This window comes from Colobus angolensis, unplaced genomic scaffold (genome assembly GCF_000951035.1).
Source record: "Colobus angolensis palliatus isolate OR3802 unplaced genomic scaffold, Cang.pa_1.0 Scaffold2, whole genome shotgun sequence".
In the NCBI taxonomy this organism is placed as follows: Eukaryota; Metazoa; Chordata; class Mammalia; order Primates; family Cercopithecidae; genus Colobus; species Colobus angolensis.
The window spans coordinates 13,251,202-13,269,278 of NW_012115154.1; the positions used below are offsets into that span (position 1 = coordinate 13,251,202).

At 36.6% G+C, this 18,077-nt stretch overlaps 2 pseudogenes; both read left to right on the forward strand.

Annotated features, from left to right (window-relative positions):
* Positions 1–2,481: 2,481 nt before the first annotated feature.
* LOC105511451 lies at positions 2,482–3,584 on the forward strand (annotated as a pseudogene).
* Positions 3,585–4,198: 614 nt separating this feature from the next.
* On the forward strand, positions 4,199–8,569 carry LOC105511453 (annotated as a pseudogene).
* Positions 8,570–18,077: the final 9,508 nt, after the last annotated feature.

Here is an 18,077-nt window from a genome sequence, read left to right on the forward strand (position 1 = left end):
CACATGGTTATCTACTTGCTATTTTGGTCTTTTGTTTCAGGAGAGAAGAGTGCTGGGTACCTCTAGTCAGCCATCTTGATGACTATCAGTATTATTATTTTTTGAGATAAAAAGTAATCTGTCTCTGAGTATACTTTTTCTTAGATAACCACTACTGAAGTCTAATAATGAATGAATCTGTGTTCTAACAAAATTATAACAATTCTGGACCTTAAGGGCACCATGGAGATTTTTGATCATGCTCAATAGCCTCTTTTATAAACTATCTGACCAATTAATTCATAATCCACTTTGTTGTAGAAATACTATAGTTGCATACAAGCCATTTATTTTCTTCCTTTTTGTAAAAGTCTAGTGTTGCCTGGGAGAAATTTGGAGGGATTATCTCAGAACACTTAACATAATAGTTTTACAATTCAGTCATTCATTTATCAAATACTTATCACTTGGCTGTTATATGCCCGGGGATTTTACTCTTTTTGAAAAGGAGAAAAATAACACCTCACTCATGGAGCTTGTATTCTAGAGATGGGAACATGTAACAAATAAGTAAAAACATAAATAAATAAAATAATTTTAGGTTCTGGAAATTGTGAAGTAACTAAGCAAGGCAATATGATAGAGGGAAGGTAATATAAGATTGGCTGTTAAGGGTGCATATCTGATAGTTGACATTGAAGTTGAGATGTGAAGGATAAGGAGTTAACAAAATAAAGACCTGGGGAAAAGGTTATTCTAGGCATTTGATAGCAAGTACAATAACATGAGGGTTGAAGTTACTTTGTTCACTAAGAACTGTATTGCTGTAGCATAGTAAGCAATGGAATGAGTGAGCAGTTTGAGGTAGAAGAAATATTATGCAAAACTGTATGGGATATGGAAATAAGCTTCAATTTTAATGGTTATATAGGCTGTTGCAAAAGTTTTTAAAAAATCTGATATGGTAAAATATGCTGTTTATGGGGTATAGTTATACAGATTTTGGCAAATGCATGAAGTCATGTATTGACCACCACAGTCATAAAATAGAATAGTTTTGATATGGTTTGGCTGTGTTCCCACCCAGATCTCATCTTGAATTGCAGCTCCCACAATTTCCATGTGTTGTGGGAAAGACCCAGTGGGAGGTAATTGAATCATAGGGACAGGTCTTTCCTATGCAGTTCTCATGATAGTGAATACTCTCATGAAATCTGATGTTTTATAAAGGGGATTTCCCTTGCACAGACTCTCTCTTGCGTGCCGCCATGTAAGATGTCCATTGCTCTTCCACCATGATTGTGAGGCCTCCCTAGCCATGTGGAACGGTGAGTCAGTGAAACCTCTTTCATTCATAAATTACCCAGTTTCAGGTATGTCTTTATTAGCATTGTGAGAACAGATGAATACGGGTTTCCTCATCACAGAGTCTCTCATGCTGTGCATTTGTACTCAAGTCTTCCTTCTCTCCCAATCCCTAACAGCCTATGATGTGGTTTGGCTCTGTGTTCCCACCCAAATCTCACCTTGAACAATAATCCCCATGTGTCAAGGGTAGGACCAGGTGGAGACAGTTGAATCATGGGGCCAGGTTTCCCCCATGCTGTTCTTGTGATAGTGAGTGAGTTCTCGTGAAATCTGATGGTTTTATTAAGGGACTTCCCCCTTCTTTTGGCACTCATTCTCTCTCCTGCTGCCCTGTGAAGAGGTGCCTTCTGCCATGATTGTAAGTTTCCTGAGGCCTCCCCAGTCATGTGGAACTGTGAGTCAATTCAACCTCTTTTCTTTATAAATTACCCAGTCTTCGGTATTTCTTAATAGCAGTATGAAAATGAACTAATATCACCTATGAGGTGTTTCCCATCCTATAATAAGTCATATTAAATGGAACCATATGATATGTAGCTTTTTGGATATGGTTTCTTTTACTTGGCTTAATGCATTTGAGATTCACCTATGTCATGTGAATCAACCCCATTCCTTTTTATTCCTGAGCAGCTTCTCGTTGAATGGGTTTGCTAAAGTTTATCAGTTTACCATTTGAAGAACATATGCATTGTCTCATTTTTAGACTTTAAAAATAAAAACCTATATAAATATATAAAGGTATTTGCATAAATATAGCTTTTATTTCTCTTGAGTAATTACCTGGAAGTAAGGTTGTTGGGATGTATCAAAGGCATATGTCTAACTTTATTAAAAACTGCCAAACTATTTTCCAAGGATGCTGTAACATTTTGCATTTCTACCAGCAATGTATGAGATTTCCAGTTGCTCTGTATCCTTCTAAGTAACATGATGTTGCTAATTTTTAAATTTTCTTTTTAACTATTTAAAAAATGCCTGGCAGCAGCCCTATGTGGCCCCTGACCTGGGAGCAGCCCAGTAGAGTGGGGGCGGCTGTGTGCTGAGGAGCCGATCAAGTCTGCCATGGGTGAGGGGCCTGGCCAGAGCTATGGCAGTGGAGCTATGGATCCTTCATAGTGACAGATTTTGGGGTACTTCTGTCTCCTCTGTGTAGTTGATAGTTTGGGTGGTGAAGAGATGCCTGGCAGTGTTAAAACCTTTCTCCAGGACCTTGGCAGGCGAATCAAATATTCCGTCTAGGATACTTCTACAGTCTCCAAACTCCATGCTTGAATCCAGCAAAACGGAGAGGAGCAGCACTGAAGAAGGGCAAGTAGTGTCCTGGCACAGAAAAGAGCCAAGAATATAGAGTAAGAGTGAGAGAGTGAGCCATGTATTGTTAGTAGAACTTTTTGGTGTTGCACTTGGAATGGTGGAGTGTTCTGGTCCAGTCTCCTCCTGTTTTATTGAGTGTTTATTCTTCTGCTTTGGTCAGTGACACCCTGAATTATTGGTGATCTATCACGATATGGAGATGCTCGGTCATGGCTGGAATTCTTCTTTATATCAATCTCCAGTGCTCATTGGGTGCTCCATTGTTTATGCCTAGCAAAGTTGTGAATGTCATTTGGTTTCAAGATATAGCTGATTTGGCATTTGAGAAACCAGTAAGGAAGCCTCACCCATTTCGTAGTGTCTGCAAAATAATTGCTGACTTACTCTCCAAGCTTTCACTGCAGGCTCTTTTCCTCAATCAAGGAGTGTTTGTGAGTCTCTTTCCCATCCATCTTGTTGTTCAGCTGGTTAGTCTCCTGCATATGTCTCTTCTCTACACACTGTGCTGCTTCAAATATTGTTGGTTCAATAAAGGAACTGGAGCACACCAGCAGTTGTCTAACATGGAAAGGAATTGGTCTTACTACTTTGGGTTTGGTTTGCCCTTGGCTTTTTTCATGGCAATGCAGTCTTCATTACCAGTGCAGCCTTATTATCAGTGGCTGCCTCTTCTCTATCCTTGTTCCTTTATTCCTCTATCCTTGTTCTTTATCAGTGCCAATGAAGCCAAGACCCCTGGCACAGCGTACCTCTTCCAGTTGTGCCTCTTGCCCTTGGTGGTCTTGCTAAGCAACAGACTCTTACAGGACAGTCTACCTGCAGTCGCCCTGAGCAGCTTAACCTGTTTAGGGCAGTTCCCTTCACTGCATCTATCTCCTGCCAAATTGAAGGCTACTGACATGCAAAGGGCATGGGTGAGATAGGAGGGAGGCTGTATTCACTTCCCCCTGCCAGGGAAGGCAGAACTCACTCTGCCAAGGTTCTTCTGTGTATTCCCTTCTTTCTGAAGAATCAGAATTTTTGTCTCTGGTGCACATAAGGCAGAATCTTCCTGACACCAGTGTGTGGATTTTTAACACCATCACGAGTCTGAAAGGAACACAGGTTTTTCTGCAGCTATTTTCTAGCATTTGCCAGTCCCTGTGCCTGGACTGATTTGAATACTTTGTTTTTATTCTTGTGCCATTTACCCCCACTCCCCACCTTTCCTTCATGCCATCTACTACCCTTGGATGAATGAATTTCATAATTCTAGCTGTTGTGTTTTGTGGATTTGTTTTGCGTGCGTGTGTGTGTGTGTGTGTGTGTGTGTTTCTGTGTTTCTGTGAAGCACATCCATTTGATGTGGGAGGTAAAGGAGTGTTCCAGTTGCTCCTGGTCACTCCCTTTATGGCCATCACAGTCTTGCTTTTTGTAACTCAGTTTAGCTGTTGGTCTCTCTTGCTCCACTGCAAAAAAATAAAAAATAAAAAATAAAAAAGCCTGAAGGGTTGGGACAGGAGGAAAGGCCTCACAGACAGATCTACTGGGCTTTGAAATGATTTTCTTTCTTTCCCTTGAAGAGGAAAATGCTATTTTCACTGGTACATTTGAAGTCCCCCAAGTATGGGAAGGTACCAATTCTGGCGAAGTGCCACTGCAACATAACACTCAGAGAACCTGAACTTTTCAACTCTGTTAGTATTGGGGGCAGAAATTCACTGTTGGCCACTGCCAGGTCTGTTTTCATATTTCGAAGGAATATTGGGTGCTGCAAATAGGAACTGAGGGTTAAACTCATTAAACCCATCAATCCTGTGATTGGTGGGTATTTTGCCATCATTTTAAGACACGAAATGTGGGAGGCAGATGTCAAAATACTTGTACAATTTTAAAATGTCACAAGTTTCACATGATACAATTAAAGCTTGTTTCTAACAAAATAAATTTTAAAAATGTCTGGTTCTGTCTAATTGTGGTTTTAATTTGCATTAATGATATTAAGCATCTTTTTATATGCTTATTTGCCATCTGTATATCTCCTTTGCTGAAGGCTCAACTCTTTACTCATTTTTATCAGGTTTCTTGCTTTCTTATTGTTGAGTTTTGAGAGTTTTTAAACATCCTTTTAAAGAAATGTGATTTCTATTGACTTATCTTCAGGTTACCAATTTTATTCTCACTGTGTCATGTGTACAAAATCTTCATTGCAATTACTGTTTCATTTCCAGCATTTCTACTACCCCTCCCTGCCTCCCCCATCCCTCCCTCCTTTCCTTTCTTCCTTCCTTCCTTTTCCTTATTTCCTTTTTTGTTTTTTGAGATGGAGTCTAGCTCTGCGGCCCAGGCTGGAGTGCAGTGGTGCAATCTTGGTTCTTTGCAACCTCCACCTCCCGGATTCAAGTGATTCTCCTGCCTCAGCCTCCTGAGTAGCTGGGATTACAGGTGCCTGCCACCGCACCCAGCTAATTTTTTTTTTTTTTTGTATTTTTAGTAGAGATAGGGTTTCACTGTGTTGGCCAACTGGTCTCGAACTCCTGACCTCGTGATCTGCCCACCTTAGCTTCCCAAAGTGCTGGGATTACAAGTGTGAGCCACTGCACCTGGCCCCTTCTATTTCACTTTCTGGGATTTCCCATCTGATCTTGAATTCAAAAGAACATTTTGTAGCCATGAACAAATTAGTCATAATAATTTAAAATTCCTGTCAGATAACGTTAACGTCCAAGTCATATCTGAGTGTGGTTCTGTTGATTGCTTTGTCTTTGTCAATGTGTTGTTCCATATTGCCTTTTTATGGACCTCATATTTTTTTGTTGGGAGCTGGACATTTTATGTAGGACATAGAACTGAGCTAAATAAGTTTTAAGGCTAGTAATAGAAATGACTTTCTTTTTACTCTTCATAGATTCAAAGCTGTGAACTTCCAGTCTGCTTAGATTTTTTGTGTTAAAAGAATGGGAGCCGTGTTCTTTCCAGTTCACATCCTGATCAGAAGCTCAGAAGTATCCTTGGAAAGTTTAAGCAGGGGCATTATATGATCTGATTGATTTATTCTCTAAATGTTATGCTGAGTCCTGGGTGTTAACTGGATGGCAGGAAAACAGAAGAAGAAATGGGAATACCACTTAAATTAAGAGACTATTGCAGTAGTTAAGGAGTTAAATTATCTCAGTTTGGGTTCAGAAATATATTGTTTGCGAAAAATATTGGCCTACTTAACAGATTGAGTTAAAATATTGTATAAGGTGATTACATACAAGCCAGTTGAATGTTCAAGGACATCTGCCAAAGACCTCTTGACTCCATTTTTACAAAAGTTGATCTGTAGCCCCTATACATGGCAATGATCATGTATAGGATCGTGTATAGGATCATAATAGACCCACATAGGAATGAGGGGTCTATTAAAAGCCACTTCTAATTAATAAAAGTGAAACAAAGTCACCTGCCCCAAACCAGATTATAGTAGTCCTCCCTCTGCATTTCCACAGGGGCTACCCGTTGCAGTTCTCTGAGTATCCAACACTTTTCTGGGATTTTAGTCCCTGTCTACCTCTCTTCACTCACCTTCCTTCACTCTTTGTTTATTCTCTAAGCTCCAGTATTCTTTCTAGGTTTTCAATATCACAGACTGACTGTAGCTTTGGGATTCTTGCTGCATCTGACCTATTTGCCTCGGCCATTCACACCTGTGACTAAAGGTGCTGTGAATTGCAATATATCAAGAAGAAAATGGATATAAAATTTCAATGAAGCATTTTATTAGCTAATAAATCTACGATCTAGAAGCAGCTATGCACTGCTAAATGCCCTTTAGGCAACATTGTTTATCCATAGATGATCATGAACACACGTTGACAAAAGTGAACCATCTGGCAAAAATCCATTAGATCCTTCAGTGACAGTAGTTCCTGGACCATTCTGGATCTTCTCCAAATGTTTTATTTAGTTGAAAATATAAAGTGTACAATACTTTATATTGTTACTGGGGCTTTCTCAGGATGTATGCTGTAGACTAGTTTCACGCAGTTGACCTGGGCTTGAAAACTTGGGAAAATGTTAGTTCCTGTTATCTCCCATGATCTCAGTTTTCATTGTCTCATTCTTTATTCTTCTCTTAATTTTGTTTCAGAATGTTTGCATTTCTGGCCCTCATGGATCAAATCAGGATTTCCTAAAATACGTATTGTGACAATAAAAAGTGGAACATATTTTTATTTGGTAAAAGCCAAGGTTGCTTCTTCCAATGAGTGTTAAATCTTCCCATCATCTTCATCCCATGCATACTGGGGCATCACTATGCACCATTAATATGAGTGGTGAATGTCTGGAGTAGGTATGAGGTCCTAAATGGCACAAGCATGATTGTCAGATAAACTGCACAACACCCATCCTGATTTGAATTTCAGACAAACAGTGACTGCCTTTGTAGTAAAATTATGTGCCAGATATTGAATGGGAAGTACTTATAGTAAAAGAGCATTTGCCGTTCAACTAAAATTCAAATTTATCTGGGAGTCCTCTGTTTTTATTAGTTAAATCTGGCAACCCTAGCCACACACACTGTCTTATCAAACTTCAAGAAACCTACCAAGCAAAAACCCTTTAAGTTTAGCTATTATTTCATTAAAAAAAATTGTCATTGCACAATGTATAATGAAGACACACAGTCTTTGGGCTGACCCAAGGTGGAAGTTTTGAGCACAGTTGCCCTACAGCCAGCGAGCCCTGCATCGCCTCGTGTGGAAGCCTGGGCCTGCTGAACAGCTTTCTCCCTTTGTCTCATAACCATGTTCACCAACAAGAATGTGAATTCACCAGCTGCCCAACTGAACAGATTCAAGAACAAGGGAAAAGATAGTACAGAAATGAGGCATTATAGCTGACCCACTATTGGCTCTTCTCACAGTTCCTGATATGTCATCTTTAGCATGTGGTTACTTACATAATCTTACCCGGACACTTACAAACCTTTGTTGCAACAGAATCCTGCAGCCCCATTAGGTGCTGTTGAGAAAATTCTTCCTACTTTAGTTTGGCTCCTTCATCACAATAATCTAGAAGTATAAGTAGATACATGCTGGGCTGTTTCCTACCTTACTGATGGTCTGAATGAATGGATTGACATGGTCATGAAAACAGAAGTTGTGACCCAACTCATGAAGCTTCTAGGAGCTTCTGAATTGCCAGTCGTGACTTCTGCTCTGAATTGCTAATTGTGACTCCTGCACTAAGAGCCATAGGGAATATTGTCACTGGTACAGATGGACAGACTCAGGTTGTTATTGATGAGTGCAGGAGCACTCACCGTCTTTCCCAGCCTAAAACTAACGTTCAGAAGGAAGCTACATGGACTATGTCAACCATCATAGCTGGCCTTCAGGACCAGAGACAGCAACCTGTGAATTACAGATCAGTCAGTGTTCTCTCTCAGGCAGATTTTAAGACACAAAAGGAAGCCGTAGGGGCTGTGACCAACTCTACAAGTGGTGGAACAGTTGAACAGATTGTATACCTTGTTCATTGTGGCATAATAGAACCATTGACAAACCCCTTAACTGTGAAAGATACCAAGATTATTCTGGTTACTCTGGACGCCATTTCAAATATCTTTCAGGTTGCTGAGAAACTAGGTGAAACTGAGAAACTTAGTATAATGATTGAAGAATGTGGAGGCTTAGACAAAATTGAAGCTCTACAAAACCATGCAAATGAGTTTGTATATAAGACTTCAATAAGCTTCGCTGGGAAGTACTTTTCTGTAGAGGAAGAGAAAGATCAAAATGTGCCAGAAACTACCTCTGAAAGCTATACCTCCCATGTTCAGAATGAGACTCTTGCGTATTTAACATTTAGATCATGTAAGCTGAGGCATACAGTTGTTGTGTCCTATGTTTGGTATAAGTTTGTGTTGCTGTTTCTCTAAGAACTATTTTTAAATGTGTTTTGTTATTGTAGGATTTTTTAACACTGAAACTATACTTGAACATTCCAACATGTATATACCATATGAAGCTTATCCTCTGAATGGGTTTCATATTTCTACGTGGCATTTCATATCTCTTGGCATCCTGTAGATAAAGATTAAAGTCCATCCTTTTATTTACTTTGAAAAAAATAACCAAGACTAAAACCCATACATCAATTTAAAAAGTTAACTTATGGTTATGCTTTTCTAATAAATCAAATATTTAGGTTCCCCATATTTTTATCTAGGTCTTATCTGTGGTCACACATAACTTCAATATAGACATAATCATACTGTATAACTTGTCGTATCTTTTTTTTCAGTTATATACATTTTTCACTTTGCTAAGTAGTTTTTATACTTGTAACTTTAATAGCTTCATGTTTTATGATTTTTATTAAGGAAAAATCTATTGTTAGATAGTCTGGCTCTTTATATTATACACTGCTGCATATAATAGTGTAAAATACTATTATGGCATATTATCCACATATTGTATTATTAAATGTTTTTATGCATGTGGCTTTTTACTTCTGGATGGTATATTTAGGATATCGATAAATGTAAATATTAGATGGCTATTGATTGAATGTTTGTTTCTCCCCAAAATTTACATGTTGAAACACTAATTCCCAGTGTGATGATATTTGGAGATAGGGCCTTTGGGAAGTGGTCATGAGGATAAAGCCCTCATGATGGAATCAGTGACCTTCTAAGAGACAAGAGACTGCCTGCCTGCCCCTGCCCCCACCACGCTCGCTCTCTGCTGTGTGAAAACATAACCAGGAAGAGGACCCTCACCAGAAACCACAATGGCTGTCACCTTGACTTTGGACTTTCCAGTCTCCAGAACTGTGAGAAATAAATTTCTGTTGTTTAAGCCACCCAGTTTACGTCATTTTTGTTATAGCAGTCCAAATGACAAAGACATTGATGGGAAGGTATAGCCATTTTAATAACATGTTGTAGATTACTTTCTAAATTTTTATACCATTTTCACTCCTAACTTTGTTATGAGTTTTGTTTTAAATATATATTTATGATTCTATTTTACTTTGACAGATAAAATTATATGTACTTATTGTGTACAACATAATGCTGTAATATGTATATACATTGTGGAATGACTAAATCTAGCTAATTACCATATGTATTACCACTAATAGTTATCATTTTTGTGGTGAGAAAACTCTCCTAGAATTTTTCTAGAATACGGTATATTGTTATTAACTATAGTTTCCATGTTGTACAATAGAAAGACAGATACGGCATGATCTCACTCATATGTGAACTAAAAAAGCTGATGTCACAGAACTAGAGAGTAGAAGGTGGTTGGTTACTTGGGGCCGGGGTGATTTGGCTGATGTTGATCAAAGGATAAAAAATTTCAGTTAGGTAGGAGAAATAAGTTCAAATATGTATATTTTTATACATAGATTCACTGATGTTATGTTTTCTTTTGGTAATTATTGCTTTAAGATTTTTTTTATCAAATCAACTTTTGGGATTTAAATGTTTTTGCTTATTTTAATTTATTATGCACTAAATAGCTGTGTGATGTATTACCTAGAAAGAAATGTTCTCAATAAATGATTTTGTCTTTATGTCTAAGTTTTATGCATTTTTGTATTATTTCATTCAATATTTTTTTCAAAGCTAAGAAAGTTATTTTAAAAAATAGATAAATATTAAATTTATCTTCTAGCAATTTAGAATTCTTCTTTTCTTGTTTAATTTTTCTGGAATTTATTTTAGAGTAAAGTCCTTTCTCAGTTCCATTTTTCAAATGCGGAAATACAATTCTGTAGCATTTAGAAAAATAATTTTGAAAGAAGAGGTTTTTTAAATGACATTAATTAAAGGAGATGTGGCTCAAATGATCAGCAGAGAAATAGGAAAATATTTACAAGTGGTAATGTATTATAATTGTTGATAGATTTATTAAGTGGGAGTAAGTAAAAGCAAGAAAATTCAAAGGGTTTTTGTTTGCAGTAAGATCATTAAAAACATCCATGTCTAAAAATTAAATCAGTCCCAAGAAAATCTTTACAGAAGCAACCCATTTTACCCTAAGATTTCAACAGTTTCTTGATTAGATTAACACAGTTCCCCAAATGTCGGCAGGAATTAGCCTAAATGATAGTCATTGTTAGAAAAGTTAATTTTTAGAGCTAGGTAAGGATAAAAAGGAATGAAGAAATTAGGATGGAATTTAGAAAAAGTGCTATTGTTGAGTATTAATTTTTTACCTACTTGTCAAACACACTAATATTTTCATACTAAAATATACCTATGGAGTATTATCATTTTTATTTTATATACGAATTTGAGGTTTGGTAGTTAAGCAACTACACTCACATTATATAAAGTGTCAGAATCCCTATTCTAGTTTGCTTGAATGCAAAGCCTATTTTAAAAATCACTTTGCTATACTATTTAATACCTTAAAACATGGACAAAGATGCTTTCATATGAACACTATTGTATACAATTTTGCCTCATCTCCTACAAATATTCCATATAAGGTTATAATTTGGACCTAAGTTTCTTAAACTTTGATAAAATGGCAGTCCATCTGCACATTGATGAATGTTTCATTCAAAAGAGATAAACAATATTGGGCACTTACATGGCACAGTTTGAGCATTATATAGTGAAAAGGTAATGATCTTGTATGGTACCTTCTCACAGGGAATTTCCCTTCTATGTAGGTTAGTTACGTAAATAAGTTCAAGATGATATTACAGATTGTAGTAAACAATTTTGGGGTGCTTAAGTTGTTGCCCATGTTTCTGACAACTTTCTGTATCCAAAGGGTTTGGGCACTCATGCTGCGCATCTTCCCCGTTAGCTACTACTGGTTCATCCGGTGGCCCACTAATTCTAGCAGGTTCAACCATTCTCTATCCGTATGAGTTGAGCTCTGAATGCTAATGAATCCTTGCATACTGCTAGACCATATAAATAAACACAAGAGCTATGTGGCAGTCATATGACAGTATGTGGCTGGAGAAAATGACAAAACTGGTTTGCAAAGATAGAAAATCAAACAGAAATGAATAAGGAGCCAAGATGAGAGACTGAGAAAGAAAATCCAATATATTTTTTCACATCCAGTCTTTTTTTCTGAGGGTGATTACATTCATTTTCTATTTCTATAATTACCACTTAACATTTGGTAGAGTTGTTGCCACTGAAATAAAAGTCTCAAATAATACATACCATAATAAGAGACTGTCCTGGATACAGAAGGCAGCAAAAAGAATACTGTTGTCAGTTTATTGTGGATGAGGGCTAGCGAACAGGCAGGACTTCATTGTTAGCTGAATTTTGAATGATGAGCTGTGTCTATCAGTTGAACAGACTAGGAAGTTGGGAAGAGAATTCTAAATACAGTTTGATAGAAAAGCAAAGACCATAAGGCTTGATGTGGTGACATGGTGGCTCTGAACTCTTCCATCTGATAATCCTTAGTATCCTTAACCTGAATTGTTACGTTCCTGGCGTGTGTAGACAGGATATTGAAAGAAATGTTTTCAGAGAAAAAAGCTTGGTTTATTAATTACATGGAAGTGCTGGCCGTGAAACTGAATGTTGGATTCTAGTCAAGCACAGTATACTGAAATAGATCAAATGACTCTAGTGAGTTGAAGGGTACATGCATTTTTATATCTACAGAAGTGGGGGAAAAAAAACCCACACAAGTATTCCATCATTCATGGTCTCTGCAGACTTAATCTTCAAGCTTTGAAATATCTTGTTCTCCTTCAGTATCTATATAAAAGCACCCATTTAAAAAATGAAATAGCTTTCCAATGTACTTCACTATTGTCTTAATTGTTGGAACTTGAAGTTTTTCCTTGGAGGTCAGCTTTGGTGAAGTTGGTCCTCTGCTGTGTCCTGGCCTGACTTTCCATCTTCACCAGCTGTTGAAGTGCTATTACCAGGTGGGAAGGAATCATGGCAACTCCTCAGCAGTCCGTAGTAATCCAGCTCCCAGAGCAGCCAAGTCATTGCTCTACCAGCCATGAGAATAGCATTCCAGAATTACCTTTATTCCCAGCGTTTCCATGGTCAACACCTGGCTCAGTTACTAATAGGAAGAATCTCACCGAACGTTCCAGGGCCCAGGTGAAATTTTTATTTACTTATTTTTTATTTTTTTTAGAGCAGGAGAAGCTGAAATATATCAAAGCAGCCAAGTAACAGTAAGATCTGGTCTCTAATATATTTTACTCCATTCCACAGAGTATGATGTGGCAAGATAAGCTTTAATTTCGCTTCTCCTTTCAGACCCTGTATTCATTCCTTCCTTATTCAAGGAATACACCTTTGGAATAAGTATGCAAACTTTTTAATAGAATAATGCAGCTGACTTATGCTGTGAAAGACAGCCAAGAGAGAAAGGTTTTATATTTTACAATGGCTCTAACTCTTAAGTATCTATCCCATCCCATCTAGTGATTCATTGAATTTCCATTGAACAGCAGCAGAGCCTCTTATGTAACTCCTTGAAGATTGAGCCTGGAGCCCCTAGGGTCAAGGACGAGCAGTAGAGGAGGCTCAAGGGGCATGAAAGAAAGTGAGAAGGAGAGTGTTCAGAGTGAAGTAGCTATTTTTTAGGCATAAAGGGTGCATTTGTAAGGAGTGAAGGAAGTATCTGTGCATTCTTGCTACTTTGTGTGCTTCAGTGACTATCTAGTACAAATGTATTTGTTCTGATAATGCACTACGGGTCCTCCCAGACATTTTGGAACTGAAAAGGGAATATACTGCTCTTCTTCCATTACACAGTCTCATTCTTGTCTTTGTTTTCAATCTGTGTTTTGCCCCTGCTCTATAGGACTGTTTATGCTCTGATCAAGCTGATTTATTGATAGTTCTTACATACATCAGGTTTCTAGTTAATCATTCTTTATGCAAAAGATTTTGTTTTGGAAATTTATAACATACATTTACTTATTGGCAGGTACATGAATTTAACATTTTTATAAATACTGGTAATTTTCTCTCCAAATAGGTAGTACCTATTGAACATAAATGTAATTTAAATTGAGTTTACCATTAAAAGTACTGACGAGAATACTTCAGTCTTATTGCCATTTAAAAGATGTATGATATCAAACTAAAATGTTTGCTAATCTAGTGGTAAATTTTGTTAATCTGATTCTAGTTTTAACTTGCATTTATTTAATGTCATGAGTTTTAGTATTTAATGTCATAAGTTTTAGTATTGTTTGAAATGTTTATAAGCTATTTCTGTTTTTCTTTGTGTTTGTCTTTTGTGGTTACATTTTTATGCTCTTCATAGGATTTCCGATTACATTTTTGTTTTTTCTTATTGGTTTGTAAGAGTTTTCTGTATGTTAAAAAATATATCTTTTATCTGTCATATTGTTACAAATATTTTTTCTTTGGTTGTTTTATCTTTGACTTATTATGGATATATACCCTAGTAAAAATCTACTAAGATTAATAAGAGAAGCTAGCTGGATAAAGAATAACCTTACAAAACTCATAGGTCTTATCTATACTGAAAACAATTTGTTTGAGTTGAAAATGAAGAACAATAAAATGCTGACAAAACTATAAAATATTTTGGAATAAATTTTAAAAGACTGATCAGTATCTCCACAGAGAAATCTATACGTTGTATTAAGGGAAAAAGATCTGAATAAAGTTTCAAGTCATACCATGTTTCAGGATGCAGAATATTTCTTTTCTATTTTCAAATAAATATAAACATTTAACAAAGTGCTACTTTACTTTTTTTTTTAAAAGAATGTCACGTTTAAAACTAAAATGGATAAATATGAGAAAATGGCTTCTGAAATTATGAAACAATCAAATAGTGATAGGGTTCTTGGCTTGTCAGATACTAAAGCTGACTACAAAGTCACTAGAATAAAAAAATGATAATAGCAAAGGAATAGGTAAACAGTAAAAGAGAACCAGAAATATATGTACTGTATGCAGAAATGTGATGTGACAATTGTTGCATTTCAGTTCATTTATTGAAGCAGATGGTTTCTTTAATAAGTGGTGCTAGCAAAAAATGGCTATTCAATGGAAAAAATACAAGTATGTTGTCCTGCCTCACATTATGTAGAAGTTGAAATGTAGCATAGATAATAGTTTAAATATTAAAAAATAAGAAGTGTGGAAGAAAACAGAAAAACATTTTAAAATATCTTAAAGAATATTTGTTTAAGCAAGAAAACAAACCCACAAACCTTAAAAACTCTCTAAAGATTAAAAGGTATATAAGCCCAGAAAAAACATATAAGCAAAATTAAGCTAAAAGCAATAGTCTCAGGGAAATAATTACAGTATTTCTGTCAGATAAAGAGTTAATATATAGAGTTTACCAAAAGCATTGATAAGAAGAAGAGAGCAGTCAACAGACAAGCGGCAAAGTGGAAGTATATAAACAGGAAACTCAGGTAAGAAGGAAACCCAAATGCCAGTAAATCAGTAGATGATATTAAACCTCCATTGTAGCAGAAAAATGTAAATTAAAAAAATGAGCTTATACTTTTTGCTCATTACATTATCAAAAAATAAAAAGCGATAAAGCTCAATGCTGTCAGAAAGGTAGGCAAAGGGCATTCGTGTATTGGAAGTTGGAGATTGTCAGGTAATAATGAAAATTAGTAACTAAAAATATATATAGCCTTTTATCCAGCAGTCCCATTTCTGGGAATCTTTCTTATATAAATCAAAACACTAACATATAAAGATTTTACTTTACAAAATGGTAATGTATTATTTCTGTGGTGAAAAAAAACCCTGGAAAAATCATTAACATCCATTCATGTAGGAATGGTTAGGAAACAGAGGCATTTATGCTCTGCAGATCTGAGCATCAACTGAAATAAATCAGTTTTTTCTTTTTTAGAGTAGAAGATTAATGAAACAATGTCCAGTCCATAACCACCGTTAAGTATTTTGAATGTCATTGGTAATTCAATGGGATATTATGTGGCTATCATAAAATGAGTTTGATCTGTATTTATTGACTTGAAGGGATGCCCATAACCTGTTTAAGGATGAAAGAAGTAAGTAACAGAGAAATGAGTATCATATGATCTTACTGTTAAAACAACAGATAAAAAGAAAACTAAACATAGTTGGAGATGGGGCCCAGGAAAAGACAGGATAGCATTAAGAAAGGAAAAATACTTTTGCCAAATAGAAAAAAAGGTACAATACTAAGGGAAAATTCTACCTTTCTCAGTCTTACTTCACAATAGCACAGAAAAGGATCAAGTAACATTTAACATCCTGATGAAGAGCACGCTGCTGAAAACCCTGCTCTGGAAAGTGGTGACTCTGTGATGCTTCCGCATATGCCCAAATTCCAAGGAGAAATCCCCCAACTAACAGGTACTCTTTAATAAATTTCCTGACTCACAAACTTGTGTATACCTTTCAGCCTCAGAGTGGCTGTCAGTCCTAAACAAGCCACATAACAGTTGTTTCCAGCAATGGCAATGTAGTCTTGGGGTTAAAAGCAAAACTTTGTCTATGAACAGATGATTGGATAAAGAAAATGTGGTGGAGGCCGAGGCAGGTGGATCATGAGCTCAGGAGTTCAAGACTAGCCTAGCCAACATGGTGAAACCCCGTCTCTACTAAAAATACAAAAATTAGCCAGGCGTAGTGGGTGCCTGTAATCCCAGCCACTCGGGAGGCTAAGGCAGGAGAATCGCTTCAATCTGGGAGACGGATGTTGCAGTGAGCTGAGATCACGCCACTGCACTCCAGCCTGGGCGACAGAGTAAGACTCCGTCTCAAAAAAAAGAAAATGTGTATATGTGTGTGTGTGTGTGTGTGTGTGTGTGTATGTGTGTATCGAGTAATAGCTCTATATATTACTTGAACATAAAAAAGAATAAAATCATGTCTTTCGCAGCCACATGGATGGAACTGGAGGGCATTATCTTAAATGAAATAACTCAGAAACAGAAATTCAAATACCATCTGTTCTGATATGTTGGAGCTAAACACAGGGCACACATGGACCTACAGAGTGGAGTAATAGACATTGGAGACTCCAAAAGATGGGACAGTAGGAGGGATAAAAAAATTACTTGTTGGGTACAATGTTCGCTATTCAGGTGATGGATACACTAAAAACCCAAGTTCTACCACTATGCAACATATGCATGGTGCATATATTCTACCACTATGCAACATATGCATGGTGCATAATACCTACATAGGAAGTCTGTATTTGTACCTCCTCAATCTATAAAAATTAAAAAAAAATTTAAAGCATAACTTTAGTTCTTTAATACTTCGAAATTTTAGTTTATCTGTAAAACGGGATGGTAATATCTGGGTTTTATTGTAAGTATTTCATCAAGTAGCATATGTAATTTTTGAGTCAATAGGAAGCTATCAGTAAATAATAGCAATTATTATTGGGACATATGTGTATTGTCTTCCTAGTTGTATTTTCAGCAATTTCTTGAAGGTTCACAGAAAGTGATCACAAGTGGTCCCTTGGCTCCTGTCTCCAAGGCACAAATTTTGATGGTCAAGTGTTACATGAAAGAGAGAGACTAAGCTGAATAGCTGGGCCAGGGGTCCCACTGGGATGAGATCACTAATAGTTCTTTATTGATAACTACCAGAGGCAGACACTATATTTTTTCCCCAATATGTGTTACCCATTTTCCACTATAAAATAATCCCAATTTTATGCTGGACAGTAATGTGCCTGTCTAAATGACGACATTGCTTAACTCTACTTGCAGCATGGTTGCCTTGTAACTCTGCAGAATTGTTAAGAGGGACTTCTTTAGCATTACCTGAAGAGAATTGGTTTATCTGAGGGGAGCATTTCTTTTGTTTTCCTTCTCTTTCCAGGTAACAGAAATGTTTATGCAATTGCTGGGATTTCAATAAAGATCGTATGCTATGAGGTAATCTTACAAATAAAAACCACCTGCTAAAATGGTATAACAGAAAGGTTCAAGGACTCTAGACTCTTTATTACAGTGGGGAATCATAATAGTTCTGAGATTCATATCTCTGGATGTCTTTTAAAGGAATCTGTATTATTTAGGCTGCTCTTACCTTGAGGTTCTCACTGTATGCAACCATACTTGATCTAACTAATATGGTTAAGTCCTTAATTCTTCCTTAAGGCCTACAGTTTAAAAGGTTATCAGGAATGGGAGAGATTTAAAAAAATGATATTTAAATTTATTAGATATTTTCTGAGAAGTATAAGGTGAAATTTTAAAATCATAATATCAAACTCAATAACACATGGCACAGTGTTGATAAGCTTGCCTGATATGCCAAGATTGTCAGCAGAGCAGAGCCTGGATCCGTTGTCACAAAATTGCCTAGCAATTCTTAATTTCAGGTCAAGGCTTTCCAACTAACTACAAAGATAAAGCAGTATAGATGAGCAATAGGGTCAATTCTCATAAACTTCAATGAGGACATTATA